Here is a 16203-nt window from a genome sequence, read left to right as displayed (position 1 = left end):
GAGTATTGCCCCCTGGTATCTCGAGAATGCCAAGGAACTACATAACTTATTATGAGTTCTTCATCAACTAATATTCTTGCCGATTCCATTTTTCCAACGGGTTCTGAGTTGTTAGAACCCCTCAAGGACACCGATAAGTGAATCAATTCCGCACTCCGATTCAATAACTCTAAGTAATTTTTGTTCCTTACGAGTTTAATAATCCATCAAGTCATTCCTAGCCTTATCGGCTATATCATTATCGTGCAAACTTTTTAACTGTGCTACCCGGTCCTTCCCGGAACACAACTTTCAACAATGAGTTAAGCTTATGTCGATCTCCCTTGTCTTATCGTTTCACCTCGAGCGGCAAGCTTGATTCCTAGTTGGTGTTGTATCCGTAGTTCCAATAATCTTTTGCTGCATCAGTCCTTCTGCTTGAGCAGGCGTTGTTCGATTACATCTTCGTGAATCCTCTCGGCAAATGTGTCGTGATCATCATCAACCTTATGAGCTCTTCCAGGATATCAATTGAGTTCATGATGAGAAATACCATCCTTGCCCTCGATGATCTGTGTTATCATCGACCACTTTATTGCCTTCCCACCAACACAAGCTTGTTTGTGTTTGGTGTTATACCTTGAGTTCCTTGCTATCCAACAATTGTTCTTCTTTACCTTGGAACATTAACATCTCTTATGTCATCTATGTTGTGAGAATTTCACCACCTCTTAAGAAATCTTGGTATGGTGATACTTCTCACCATCACCCTTCCTTCTTGGGTCCTCGTGTTGATTCCAACCGGGGTACCAACAAGTGAGCGGTGCTGTTTGGATTCTGCCCTTCTAGCAACCCCATTCCTTTGAAGTTAATGGTCGGACGTTCATTCTTAGACTATTGATTATTGAATCACCATTCCGACGTTGGTCATGCAACCCAGCCCATATTTCGAGTGCACCTTTCAACCAATGTTTAATTGTGTGTGTTTTCCTCGAGCATACATCATTATACCATTTGAATTGACAAATGTTATCTCCTTGTTGACATACTTGTGGAAATCCATCTTTTGGAAATCTGGAGGAATTGTCGCTGAGTCCATCAGCCACCCCCTCACCCTCTCCTTGATTTAATGATGAACTCTTCGGAACTCGCTTCCATAGTTCATCTCCGAGAATCTTCGATGTCGTTTCGACAATTTGTGTTGCACCTTTCTTCTCAGGCATCCCGAGTCTGAGTTATCCTGACACCAATCAGATCTGAATCTCGGTCAGATATGATGGTTGGAACATATTTCCAAGAGCTATAACATTGGTCTCTACATAACCCGGTAAGGTGGTGTCTTTGCTTAGCACCCCTAGCCAGAGGACCTTTTGTTATAATTTCCATTTTAGCAAGGTTAACCATTCTTCCATGAGGAAATTGAAAGACTTATTCTATATGTTGTTCCTGATGAATCCTTTTTGTATCCAAGTCCGACCTTTGCTTGAAGACCATCTCAATGCTATCTCGAAGCATGTCTGTGGTACTCCGATTTTCAACAAGAACACTTATCCCAATGCTAATTGTTTCTTGCTCAATTATCCAAACACCGTTGTATGGGTAATGTCATGAAAATTTCTCTCCCCCTACCTAGAGGGTTTTCTACATTATATCCTGTCACGGATATCATGCCCCGCTTGTCCTTGGGAAGGATATACCCTTGAAATATGTGTTTAAACACATTTTCCTTTCCATTGTTCTGTTTACTCTGATAATCATATTTTCCTTTCCATTGTTTTGTTTAACCTTTCTTGTAATCTGACTTAGCTGAGCAGAGATAATTCCCTGCTTAGCTGAGCACCTCGTTGTACCACTCTCTCAGTAGACCATGTTACTTTTGTTGATGACATTTCGGTAGCCACCGATGGATGAGAACTTTGCCTATTGGTCCGCCTCGTTTCAACGAGCAGGAAAATGGTTCTTTTCGTCCCTCGCCCTTGGTACCAACGTGTTGCCGACATAACTGACAGGGTACTCTCTGACATGCCTTGCTATCATGACCGTGCAAGATGTCACTGCTTCTATAAAAAAAACCCCCACATGGTGGGCCCATAACCCACGGTTCCACAGGATCGAAAACCTGACTCTCCTGTACACCCCCTGTTCCCAAAGTTATTCCTCGCGCATGGTCTCTTATGTAATTCACGGGCCACCTTCCTAGTGCTCTATTCTGGTATCAGACGCTATACTTACTCTCGCTGCTCTGAACCCCTTTCTCACTCTGGTTTAGACTTCGAGCAACTATCTATCTGCTAGGAACCTCTCATTATACCTTCGTACCTCACTCTCGATGTAATTTATATGTTCAACTCGAGAGATAATCTTATGCTCATTCATGGGTTAACCCCAGATTGTTTCCCTCATAGGCATTCTGTCGTAGCCGAGCTGCCCCTTACCTATTCGTAAGTACATTGGAGTTCTCGAAGAAAAGGACGACTTCATCATGATGACCTGAAGCAGAGAAATGAAGACGTCAATGCAAGGGAAGGACCTCTTCGAGAAGAACAACCTAGGCCAAGAAGGCTCGTTAGAATTTCGTAACCAGATCCTTTCCCCATTAGTCCCCCTCTTGAATCTCGGGATGAGATTTCTTGTAGTGGAGGAGAATTGTGACGCCCGGATACTTAGGCTACAGTAATCCCCCATTAATGATACCACGTCACCTCTGTCAGTGTAGTTAATCTCGTGCTAGTTTAGAACCGATCCAGATTCAAATTTAAGATCAAGTCAAACAGTTAAAGTTTTCAAAAGTGAAAACTAAAATGTTGTAAATGTGTTAAATAAATCCTGGGTAATAGTGGTGAAGAAACCTAAATTTAATAAAATGATTAAGTGTTCAAAATAATTAAAACTGTAGGTTAAATAATAAAATAAATGCCTTTTAAATTTTATAAAATGTTAAACTATTTTAGTTGGGATAAGAATTATTGTGGCAGTAGTTTATTTAGAAGTACCAATTTAGGTGTTAGTGATAATTTTTACTAAAACTAAAATAAAATGTAACTAAAATAAAATAGGAAAGAATAAATAAAAATAAAGGAAATAAAACAAAGTCAAAAAAATTTACAAACAAGCCCCCCTGGCCCACTGGGCCACGACCCAACAGGCCGGCCCACCCCGGTCCACCTAACCCACTACTACCCCCCCACTACTCCGTAACCCTAACCCACGACCGCACAACCCCCCACCCCCCGTTCCCCTCTCCCCTTGACCCCCACCTCTCCTCTCTGCCCCCCGATCGGATCTGGATCGGGGCGGTTGGCCCCGACGCCGGCGACGCTGCCTCGTCTCCCCCCTCCGCACCTCGGTAGCCCCGAGCCGGCCCCGACGCCCGTCCGCACCGCCCCATCCCCTCCGCCCCCGATCTGGAACTCGGGCTCGGCCTTGACGCCACCGCCGCGCGGAGCTCGCCGTCGTCCGCCCTGTCCTCTCCCTCGCCGGCCTGCTTCCTCCCCCCCATCGGACTGCCTCCTCTTCGCCGCCTCGTCCTCGACCTCCTTCCCACGCCCCACTGCCCGTGCCCTACTCCTCCTCTGTGAGCTCCCCCTCCCTCCTCTCTATCTGCCGTGGCCGCGCCCTCTCCTCTGCGCTCGTCTCCGCCACCAAACGTCGCCCGCGGACAGCCGCACCCAGCCAAACCCGCGGCGCTCGCGCCCTCACCGCCCCGCCGCTTGCTGCACGCACACGCGCCCCGCGCCTGCCGTGCCCTCCTTCCCCTCACCGCGCTCCGCCCCTGGCCTCCTCCTCCTCCTGCCGCTGCTGCGTGGCTGTTGCTGTTGCCTCGGGACGCCGTCGTTCGTCACCGGGTGCGTGCCCGCTGCCCCTCCCCCCGTCCGCCTCCCCCCGCTCGCCGCTGCTGCCCTTGCGGGCTCGGTCGCGCGCTCGCGCCGCCCCGCCTCTGCGCTCCCGGTGCGCCCCCCAGCGCCCCAGCACCCGCTCCCCCGTGCGCCCGTGCCCGCTGTGGCCAGGGCCACTGACCACTGGGCCAGTGCCCCTGGCCCTATGACATGTGGGGCCCCACCCCCCGAACGTGTAAAAAAAAGAAAAAAAGAAAAAAGGAATTAAAAAATAAATAAAACTAATAATAAAAATAAACTTAATTAATTAACTAAATTAATTAAGTTAATTAATCCTACTTAATTAATCTAATTGACCTGTTAGTTTAATTAAACAGTATTTTGTTTAACCTAAACCCTAATCAACCTAACAGAGTATGACAGGTGGGTCTCACATGTCAGTTTGACTAGTCAACACCTCTGTTGACTGCTGACGTCATGATGACGTCAGCAAACACTATTCTGGATAATGTTGGATTAAATTAATTAGATAAATTCTAAAAATGATTTAAAGCATTAGAAGATCATATAAAATAAACCGTAGCTCAGATGAAAATGTTTTCTACATGAAAGTTGCTCAGAACGACGAGACGAATCTGGATACGAAGCCCGTTCGTCCGCCACACATCCCTAGCATGGCAAACACGCAACTTTCCCCCTCCGGTTCATCTGTCCGAAAACGCGAAACACCGGGAATACTTTCCCGGATGTTTCCCCCCTTCGTCGGTATCACTTACTACCGCGTTAGGGCATACCTAGCACCGCATATTGCCTCGTTATGTTTTGTGATGCTTTGTTTGCTCCGTATTTACTGTTTCTTCCCCCCTCTTCTTCTCTGGTAGACCCCGAGACCGGCGCTGATGCCACCGAGTACGACTACGTCATCGACGACCCTTCTCCCTGTACAACAGAGCTTCCAGGCAAGCCCCTCCCTTGATCACCAGATATCGCCTATTCTTTTCTATACTGCTTGCATTAGAGTAGTGTAGCATGTTACTGCTTTCCGTTAATCCTATCCTGATGCATAGCCTGTCCTTGCTTCTACTGTTGTTACCTTTACCTGCAATCCTACATGCTTAGTATAGGATGCTAGTGTTCCATCAGTGGCCCTACACTCTTGTCCGTCTGCCATGCTATACTACTGGGCCGTGATCACTTCGGGAGGTGATCACGGGTATATACTATATACTTTATATACATGACACATGTGGTGACTAAAGTCGGGTCGGCTCGTTGAGTACCCGCAAGTGATTCTGATGAGGGGGCTGAAAGGACAGGTGGCTCCATCCCGGTAGAGGTGGGCCTGGGTTCCTGACGGCCCCCGACTGTTACTTTGTGGCGGAGCGACAGGGCAGGTTGAGACCACCTAGGAGAGAGGTGGGCCTGGCCCTGGTCGGCGTTCGCGGATACTTAACACGCTTAACGAGATCTTGGTATTTGATCTGAGTCTGGCCATTTGTTCTATACGCACTAACTAGCTACGCGGGAACAGTTATGGGCACTCGACGTCGTGGTATCAGCCGAAGCTCTTCTTGACGTCAGCGACGGAGCGGCACGCGCCGGATTGGACTAGAACGCCTGCTAGGCTAGGTCTGCTTCCGGCCGCGTACGGAACATGCAGGTGTGCAATGGGCGATTGGCCCAGACCCCTGCGCGCATAGGATTTAGACCGGCGTGTTGACCTCTCGGTTGAGCCTAGGTGGGGTTGCGACGTGTTGATCTTCCGCGGCCGGGCATGACCCAGAAAAGTGTGTCCGGCCAAATGGGATCGAGCGTGTTGGATTATGTGGTGCACCCCTGCAGGGAAGTTTATCTATTTGAATAGCCGTGTCCCTCGGTAAAAGGATGACCCGGAGTTGTACCTTGACCTTATGACAACTAGAACCGGATACTTAATAAAACACACTCTTCCAAGTGCCAGATACAACCCGGTGATCGCTCTCTAACAGGGCGACGAGGAGGGGATCGCCGGGTAGGATTATGCTATACGATGCTACTTGGAGGACTTCAAACTACTCTCTTCTACATGCTGCAAGATGGAGGCTGCCAGAAGCGTAGCCTTCGACAGGATTAGCTATCCCCCTCTTATTCTGGCATTCTGTAGTTCAGTCCACTGATATGGCCCTTTACACATATACCCATGCATATGTAGTGTAGTTCCTTGCTTGCGAGTACTTTGGATGAGTACTCACGGTTGCTTTTCTCCCTCTTTTTCCCCTTTCCATTCTACCTGGTTGTCACAATCAGATGCTGGAGTCCAGGAGCTAGAGATCCCGAGGATGATTCTACGTGGATTTCGGCTTCGAGGAGTAGTTAGGAGGTCCCAGGCAGGAGGCCTTGCCTTTTCGATCGTTGCTACTTTTGTGCTAGCCTTCTTAAGGCAAACTTGTTTAACTTATGTCTGTACTCAGATATTGCTGCTTCCACTGACTCGTCTATGATCGAGCAATTGTATTTGAGCCCTTGAGGCCCCTGGCTTGTATTATGATGCTTGTATGATTTATTTATGTTGTAGAGTTGTGTTGTGATATCTTCCCGTGAGTCCCTGATCTTGATCGTACACATTTGCATGCATGATTAGTGTACGGTCAAATCGGGGGCATCACATTATCACACCCGATCATCACGTGGTGTCTCGGCACGACGAACTTTCGCAACGGTGCATACTCAGGGAGAACACTTGTACCTTGAATTTTAGTGAGAGCTCATCGTATAATGCTACCTCGAACTAAGCAAAATAAGATGCATAAAGGATAAACATCACATGCAATCAATATAAGTGATATGATATGGCCATCATCATCTTGTGCCTTTGATCTCCATCTCCAAAGCACCGTCATGATCACCATCGTCACCGGCGCGACACCTTAATCTCCATCGTAGCATCGCTGTCATCTCGCCAACTATTGCTTCTACGACTATCGCTACCACTTAGTGATAAAGTAAAGCAATTACATGGCGATTGCATTTCATACAATAAAGCGACAACCATATGGCTCCTGCGAGTTGCCGATAACTCCGTTACAAAACATGATCATCTCATACAATAAAATTTAGCATCATGTCTTGACCATATCACATCACAACATGCCCTGCAAAAACAAGTTAGACGTCCTCTACTTTGTCGTTGCAAGTTTTACGTGGCTGCTACGGGCTGAGCAAGAACTGTTCTTACCTATGCATCAAAACCACAATGATTTTTTGTCAAGTATGTGCTGTTTTAACCTTCAACAAGGACCGGGCGTAGCCACACTCGATTCAACTAAAGTTGGAGAAACTGACACCCGCCAGCCACCGGTGTGCGAAGCACGTCGGTAGAACCAGCCTCGCGTAAGCGTACGCATAGTGTCGGTCCGGGCCGCTTCATCCAACAATACCGCCGAATAAAAGTATGACATGGTGGTAAGCAGTATGACTACTATCGTCCACAACTCACTTGTGTTCTACTCATGCATATAACATCTACGCATAAACCTGGCTCGGATGCCACTGTTAGGGAACGCAGTAATTTCAAATATTTTCCTACGCACACGCAAGATCATGGTGATGCATAGCAACGAGAGGGGAGAGTGTTATCCACGTACCCTCGTAGACCGAAAGCGGAAGCGTTTAGTAACGCGGTTGATGTAGTCGAACGTCTTCGCGATCCAACCGATCCAAGCACCGAACATACGGCACCTCCGCGTTCAGCACACGTTCAGCTCGGTGACGTCCCTCATACTCTTGATCCAGTTGAGGCCAAGGGAGAGTTCCGTCAGCACGACGGCGTGGCGACAGTGATGATGAAGTTACCGGCGCAGGGCTTCGCCTAAGCACTATGACGATATGACCGAGGTGTGTAACTGTGGAAGGGGGCACCGCACACGGCTAAGAGGTTGTCTGTTGTGCCTTTGGGGTGCCCCCTGCCCACGTATATAAAGGAGGGAGGAGGAGGAGGCCGGCCCTAGAGGGGGTGCGCCAAGTGTGGGGAGTCCGACTAGGACTCCCAAGTCCTAGTAGGATCCCCTTTTTCCTTTCCGGAGTAGGAGAGAAGAAAGAGGGAAAGAGAGATGGAGTAGGAAAGGGAAAGGGGGGACGCCGCCCCCTTTCCCCTAGTCCAATTCGGACCCATGGGGGGGCGCCTTCTTCCCTTTGGCCTGCCTCCTCTATTCCCGCATGGCCCAATAAGGCCCAATACTTCTCTCGGCGAATTCCCGTAACTCTCCGGTACTCCGAAAAATACTCGAATCACTCGGAACCTTTTCGATATCCGAATATAGCCTTCCAATATATCGCTCTTTACCTCTCGACCATTTCGAGACTCCTCGTCATGTCACTGATATCATCCGGGACTCCGAACAAACTTCGGTCATCAAATCACATAACTCATAATACAAATCGTCATCGAACGTTAAGCGTGCGGACCCTACGGGTTCGAGAACTATGTAGACATGACCGAGACACCTCTCCGGTCAATAAAGAATAGCGGAACCTGGATGCTCATATTGGCTCCTACATATTCTACAAAGATCTTTATCGATCAAACCGCATAACAACATACGTTGTTCCCTTTGTCATCGGTATGTTACTTGCCTGAGATTCGATCGTCGGTATCCTCATACCTAGTTCAATCTCGTTATCGCAAGTCTCTTTACTCGTACCGTAATGCATCATACCGCAACTAACTCATTGGTCACAATGCTTGCAAGGCTTATAGTGATGTGCATTACCGAGAGGGCCCAGAGATACCTCTCCGACAATCGGAGTGACAAATCCTAATCTCGATCTATGCCAACTCAACAAACACCATCGGAGACACATGTAGAGCACCTTTATAATCACCCAGTTACGTTGTGACGTTTGGTAGCACATAAAGTGTTCCTCCGGTATTCAGGAGTTGCATAATCTCATAGTCATAGGAACATGTATAAGTCATGAAGAAAGCAATAACAATATACTAAACGATCAAGTGCTAAGCTAACGGAATGGGTCAAGTCAATCACATCATTCTCTAATGATGTGATCCCGTTAAGCAAATGACAACTCATGTCTATGGCTAGGAAACTTAACCATCTTTGATTCAACGAGCTAGTCAAGTAGAGGCATACTAGTGACACTCTGTTTGTCTATGTATTCACACATGTACTAAGTTTCCGGTTAATACAATTCTAGCATGAATAATAAACATTTATCATGATATAAGGAAATATAAATAACAACTTTATTATTGCCTATAGGGCATATTTCTTTCAAGGGGCACCTAGGGTAGGCGCCCAGGGCGGCCGCCGGCCCCCTTGGGGGCGCTCCTAGGTAGCCTCCCCCTCCACCTATATATATGTGAGGAGGGAGAGGGGCAACACACACCACGATCCCCAAGCCGTGTGCGGCGCCCCGTCTCCCTCTAGTTCTAATTCCTCCTCCGTCCACATCCATTGTGCTTGGCGAAGCCTTGCGGATAGTTTCACCATCACCGTCACCACACCGTCGTGCTGCCGAAACTCATCTACTACTTCGACTCTCTTGCTGGATCAAGAAGGCGAGGACGTCATCGAGCTAAACGTGTGTTGAACGCAAAGCTGAATGTGTGCTGAACGCGGACGTCATCGAGCCGGAATCCATATAGAAAGTCTTTGTCTTAACAAAACCACCAGCAAAATCTCTTATTGCAACACGACATGATCTTGTGCAGTCATCATGCAAGAAAGATGCATCCACGTTTAGTTTAACTACACCAACATGTGATTATAACCGAGCAGCTTATTTTGTCGGATTTGCTATGGTATTTCAGGATGGTGACAAATTTAGAGCCAATATTTGAATGGATAAAGCAAATCTTGCATGTGCTTGGACGGACTCATTCCGTTGGTGATGTTGTCTCTCCCACCATGCATACTAGTAGTAGCACACTAAGTAAGTGTCACTATTTAGTAATTTCCGGCGATTAACTTTAAATTCTAAGCTAATATATTGGATTGGATTGCTAGGATGAAGAGTGTCAAACCCTAACTCAACTTCTGTAAGCGGGGTATATAGAGAAAAAAAGCATTTGGCAAATGGGGAAAAATTAAGCGGAAACTCTGAGGGTGCTTAAACGAGACTCTGCTACCACTTTGACGACCCAACATGTGAAAAAAAATGAATACACAATGGACTTGATGGACTCCTATACCACGTGTTACGAGTGTTGCGAGTCGAGCAACCTCACTCAAGGGTGCTACTGGGCCGACCTATAACAATTTTTTTCTTCCATGATTTTGGTAAGCTTCCAACCAATTTTTATTTTCCCTAGTGTTTTACCAGGTTTCATTCCTATTATTCATTTTTCTATTATTTTTTCATTTACATTTTTTAACTTTTAGTTCGTGAAATACATCACAGGTGCCTTAACTTGTCTGTTGCGGTCAGTTTAGTGCCTAAACTTGTAAAATACACAAAAATGATGCTATAACTTGTCGCACGGTGCATATACGGTGCCTCCGCCTGTATGCCACCGTATGTGCTGTCCACGTGGACTGACAGCTGGTGGCTGACCCACATGTCAGTGGGTGTGAGCGATGCCTGCGCTGGGTGAAATGCGTACGAGTTTTTTTGTGTGCAAAAATCCCTAAGATTTAATTAATGTCACAAATAAGCCCTTGCTATATGCCAATAATAGGAAAATTGATGTTGATTTAACCATGAACTTTTTCTAAAATTGATGTTGATTTAAACAGTTCAACATATATATAATAAAATATTACAAATTTTTTTGCATCTTCACTCAGGACCACAAGCATGCGGAATTATTTTGTATCTTTGTTGTATTTTTAGAATACATAATTATTAAAAATCAACATTGTTGTATTTTGAAAATTGTTCAACATGTATTAAAAATAATTGTGTAGAAAAAATAAATTCTATAAATGTGTTAACACATGTTAAACATGCTTGTAGAGATGTAAGAATAATTTTACCATAATTTTTTAAGACATATTGAACATTTTATGAAATAGGTGTTGTAATTTTTTTGAATACATGACAGGCATTTAAAAAAACATTTAAAATTTTTAATACGCGTGAGGATTTTTCAAAAATGTGATTTTTAAAGCCCTAAAACTTTCTTAAGTTGATGGCATGTAATATGTTGAATAGTTCTTTTTTGTCAAATGTGAGAATTTCTTAATATTTTTTTTCAATTTCCCACGAATCGAATTTTTCTTTTTTATATCTCTTTATTATTTCACCCGGTTTATTGATAAATATGAGAGTATTAGGATATTGCGCAGTCAACTATTCTAGGCGTAGTGATAGGCTGTGCGCCCTCGTACTGAGTTGGAATCCTGTCGGGTGCTCTTTTTTTGTTATTACAATTTTATCCCATGTGCTGACATGCGAGACCTAGTTGTGAAAGGTGGAATCAATGTAGTTTGACCTATTTAAATAAATTGTTAGGAGCTTGTGTGAAAATTATATAAAGTACAAGGAGTTTTCTATAAAACAACCAGCACACTCCTCTCACACCCATTGACAGGTGGGCACGTCACGTGGGCAGGGCATATGTCCGGATACGGACGGAGGCACCGTATTTGAACGCTCGGACAAGTTACGGTACCAGTTTCGTGTATTTTACAAGTTTAGGCACCAAAGTGACCGCACCGGACAAGTTGAGGCACCCGTGATGTATCCCAAACACTTTTAAAATTCATTGTCATTTTTACAAATTTGTGAACATGTTTTAAAATTCATGAACATTCTTTTATAATCCAGGAGCATTTCTTAAATTCATGAGCATTCTTTAAATTCACGAACTTTTTTGAAATCCATGAATTTTTTTATATTCGCAATCATTTCTATTTTTCGGAATATTTTATAAGTCATCTATGTTTTTTTTCAGTTCCCCTTCCTCTCCGTTTCTTTTCCTTCTATCCTCTGGATGGGCCGAGGCCCATCTAGGCCGACCGGCCAGCAAAGAGAAACGGGAATTTGGCCTGGTGGCAGCCCACTAGGTATGTGCCCCTAATTCGGCCCATTTTTCTTTAGGACCCAGTGACGGCACTGATTGACGTTATTTGTCTCCACCTCTCCGTGTGCCGTCCGCAGATTTTGTTGAATGGCTAAACTATCCCTTTATACCTAAAAAAAGAGAGGCTAAACTATCGCGTTAACGACGGAGTCACGCGTTGCGCTGATGAAGCGATCACCAAACAACACCAACACCAACAAGGGCGCGCACGTGTGCACCGACGACGCCAGAGGCCAGAGCTCGGTCTCTCCACCCACGTACTGTACATCTCCTCTTAAAAACTATTTCCCGCCTGACGCGGTCTCCCCTGCATTGACAGTGCGCATCTGCGGCGAAGGAGAAGTAGTAGGAGTAGGAAGGAACCAAAACATGCCCGCAAAAAAAAAAAAAAACAAAACAAAACAAGACACCAGCCGCACGCACCACCTAGGCATACGTGCCAGATTAATTACTCGATCCTCTCGCTTCCGCATCGATCCCGACCCCGATCCCGTACGTGCACAATGTATTCCATTCCAGCACGTGTGCAGAACCCTTCAAGGTTCATCAGGGCCATTTTGACCGGAGTCCGACCAAGAGCAGATCGAGCAGCGCACGATCGAGGGTGGCGGCGGTCGCGCTTCGTTCACACCGATTCACATCCGCCTCACGCGCGCAAGCGCTGACACGAGCCAGCCAGCCGGCCACAGCTAGATAGACATCGTCGAACTGGCGAACCCCCGCCTCCGTCGAGACGTACGTACACGCACTGGCTCGCGTCATTGTCGGCACGGGCTACCCATCGAGGTTGCGATTATCGGATCGACGGACCCCCGGTGTGCGCGCGCGCGCTACGCCACTGTCGCCGTGGAGTGCCGCGCACATGCCGAGTGCGGCGGGCTGTCGTTTTCGCCGAGGAAACGACGGGATCGGGTGCTGCCAAAAAGGATAGAAGAAGAGGGGATCGGATCACGACTGCTCGCTCGTGCGTAGATACGGGTTCTGACCGGTCGCATCAGGCGTAGTATGGGCAACCCTGATAAGCAATAGCACCAGAGAGAATCTGAGAAATCTCTTGGAAAAGCATTATTACAGGAAAACGTGTGGAAATTAGAATTAAGAAATCAGGATGCGCATACATAAATGGAAGCCTACGTGCCAATAGTGCAGCACGTACGCAACATCCTCGTGGCGATGTGCATATGCTGATAGACAACTGTTCACCCATTTCAGAATCTAGAAAGAAATACATTCGGTTGTCAACTCCCAACTTCTCATGTCCTCAGAACAACGGAACGAGCTTGGCTCCGTTTTGCGACTGGTGACAGCAGCGAACCGGTAAATTGTGGTAAATGTGGGTAATTATCCGAGTGCCGTTTTAGCCGCTCCCCAAATTATCGACTTTGCTAGACGTACGGAGTTATACGGGGGTTTTAAAGGTTGCTTAACATTGATTGGCCGTGGATTGATTAAGACGCCCGGGCCCACCGGTGAAAATGGGGGGGGGGGGGGAGGGGGAATTAGAAAAGCGCGCAGTCGATAATTTGGTAAAAACATGTACAATGTGCCTGTATGTGTAGCATTTTTGCCAAATTATAACTGAATGCCGCTCCGCTCCGTGCTGGCCACTCCATAGAGTTGATGTGTTAGGCGTCGTCCGCCCGCTCCGGGAATGGAGTTGCAGGGCGGAGGGAGTCCGGACAGACTCTGTATATCTGTTGATGGCCGTATGATCTCTTTCCCTTTGCCTATAGGGAAGGGGATCTGTGGCACGCATGTCCGGACAAATGTGAATTATGTGTTGTCGATCTGCGCCAAGATTGATGACATTGGGTCATGTATAGAGACAGAGTTAGATTCTCCTTTTTGGCTGTAATCCATTTGTATATCATGCCGATAAAGATGTTGGTATGGGGTCGGAAATTTGTTGCGTAGGGCTCCTTAACAGTGGAAATGGAAAGGAACATATATATACTTACCGAACGGACGAGCAAAAACGATTCATCATGCCATTGTTTTTCTGTTTTTTGGTTCATGTTTATTCTTATCTTTATGTCACTCGAAAACAAAACATCCACCTTCAGGCATCATTTCACTTGGAGAACGAAAGGGGTCATCATCTATTCTTACAAATCGAAGACCTTCGAAGATATAAACACACGGGGCAGTATATTTAGTGCAAAAAGGTACAAAATCGACCAAAAGTGTTCGTTTTCTTATTTATTACCTCCGTCCCAAATTACTTGTCTTAAATTTGACTAGTTGTGAATGTATCTGACAATATATCTACTAACGATATATCTACTCCCTCTATCCCTCTATATAGGGTCTAATTCTTTTTTGAAGCTAACTTTGACCACATATTAGAGCAACAAAAATATGACATGCAAGTTACACAAAGCATACCGTCAAATTTGTACGTGAAAGGAGCTTCCAATGATATAATTTTCACATTATATATTTCATATACTATTAATCTTATCAATAGTCAAAGGTAATCTCAAAAATGCACTAGGCCCTATATATGGATGGAGGGAGTAAACAAATCCGAGTAAACTAATTCGGGGCGAAGGGAGTATTTGTAGCGATCCAATTTCTTCAAGTATGTGCTTTTAATTTGTCGTATAGTTGGCGAATTTATGTTTCATATTTGTGTTGGTTCCTTTGTTTCTCGTGCTTACTAGTTATCCTTGTTGGTGCAATATTTGTCTATCCGTGTTTTGGAGATTGTTGACAGAAACAGGTATGGACTGATTTATTTGGTAGTGCATACAGAGTGAAATAGTCCATACAGAACTGAAGAGAATGTCGTCTCCGGTGCTAAGTTCGAGGAACTTCACCGAAGTATATCTGCGTTGCAGAGAAGAACGAGCTATATCTATTGAATTCATGAAGACGAGAAGATTGATGTGAAGGAATTAACCCCTCGACATTTTATTGCTGAAGCGAAGCATTTGGTTCGGTATTGAAGTCCGAAAAAATTGACTGTAGCGAATGGAAGTCGAAGACAAAGTGAAGACGTAGTATTCATTTTGTTGTTCTTCTTTTATTCATTTGAGTCATAGGACCTCCATACTATTAAGAGGGGTATAGGTTCTCGAAGCTTAGGTCCGCTGTGATGCTTAGCCCAAAACCTATGAAAGATGCGAGAGAAATCTCTTTATGCTCCGAATGATTATCTGGCAGTAGTAGACGTTGTTCTTCGTGCTCCAGGAGATATTTTTCGGACTGAGGAGTTAGCATTACTTGCTCCACATGCAATGTTACCGTTGTGCTCAAATTCCGACTGTTGGACTCGTGTCGTTCAGTCATTGACTGCACCTCATGTCCAATTTGGTCATTTCCCTTCAGGGAAGGCTGCGGCTATAAATAGCCATCCCGCTCCAACATTTTCTGTTGGCTGTTCCGCTTGAGATTTCTGAAAAGATTGATTTGAGCAACCCCTCTCTGAGTGATTTGAGTTGAAGATCCACCGAGAGAAAAATCAAGAGCCCAAACTTAGACAGTGGTTTAGCATCACAGTAGTTCTAAGTTAGAGTTCTTGTACCTATTACTCTTGAGAGCTGCGCGCCCTCTAGACGGATAGGTTTCGGCTCGAGTGTTAAAGAGTTGTTGTCTTCACCGAGCTAGATCTTCATCAACCAAGAGTGATTGTGGTTTGCGAAGGTTGACCAAAGGTTTGGAGATCGCCGACAAGTATCTGATACGTCTCCAACGTATCTATAATTTATGAAGTATCCATGATGTTATATTATCATTCTTGGATGTTTTACAATCATTTTATAGCAACTTTGTATCATTTTTTGGGACTAACCTATTGACCCAGTGCCCAGTGCCAGTTGATGTTTTTTGCTTGTTTTTTTACATCGCAGGAAATCAATATCAAACGAAGTCCAAACACCACGAAACTTTTTGTGGATTTTTTATGGACCATAAGACATCCAATGGGCCAGAGCAGCACCTGGGGGGGTGCCCCGAGGGGGGCACAACCCACTAGGGCGCGCCTGGGCCCCCAGGCACGCCCCCGGTGGGTTGTGCCCACCTCAGTGGCCTCCCGCACCGCCTCTTCGCCCTATAAATTGTCAAATATTCCAAAAACCCTCGCGGGGTTACCCTAGATCAGAAGTTTCGCCGCCGCAGGCCTCTGTAGTCACCGAAAACCAATCTAGACCCTTTCCGGCACCCTGTCAGAGGGGGGAATAATCACCGGTGGCCATCTTCATCATCCCGGCGGCCATCATGATGAGGAGGGAGTAGTCCACCCTCGGGGCTGAAGGTTTGTACCAGTAGCTATGTGTTTAGTCTCCCTCTCTCTCTCTCTCTCTCGTGTTCTTGAGATGTCACCATCTTGATGTATCGCGGGCTTTGTTAATATAGTCGGATCATAAG

The 16203-nt window shown here is 45.8% G+C and overlaps 1 protein-coding gene across 1 annotated transcript in view; it reads left to right on the top strand.

The window, feature by feature from the left end:
• The first annotated feature begins 12212 nt into the window (after positions 1–12212).
• Positions 12213–16203, top strand: part of LOC109777094 (chitin-inducible gibberellin-responsive protein 1) — a 56825-nt gene continuing 52834 nt past the window's right edge. Inside the window, exon 1 of the mRNA XM_073508332.1 lies at positions 12213–12271. The gene's annotated coding sequence lies outside the window, so the exon portion shown is untranslated. The remainder of the gene's footprint in view (positions 12272–16203) is intronic.

The sequence above is a fragment of the Aegilops tauschii genome, chromosome 2 (genome assembly GCF_002575655.3).
Source record: "Aegilops tauschii subsp. strangulata cultivar AL8/78 chromosome 2, Aet v6.0, whole genome shotgun sequence".
Taxonomy (NCBI): Eukaryota; Viridiplantae; Streptophyta; class Magnoliopsida; order Poales; family Poaceae; genus Aegilops; species Aegilops tauschii.
This window is presented reverse-complemented; position numbering and strand designations above follow the sequence as displayed.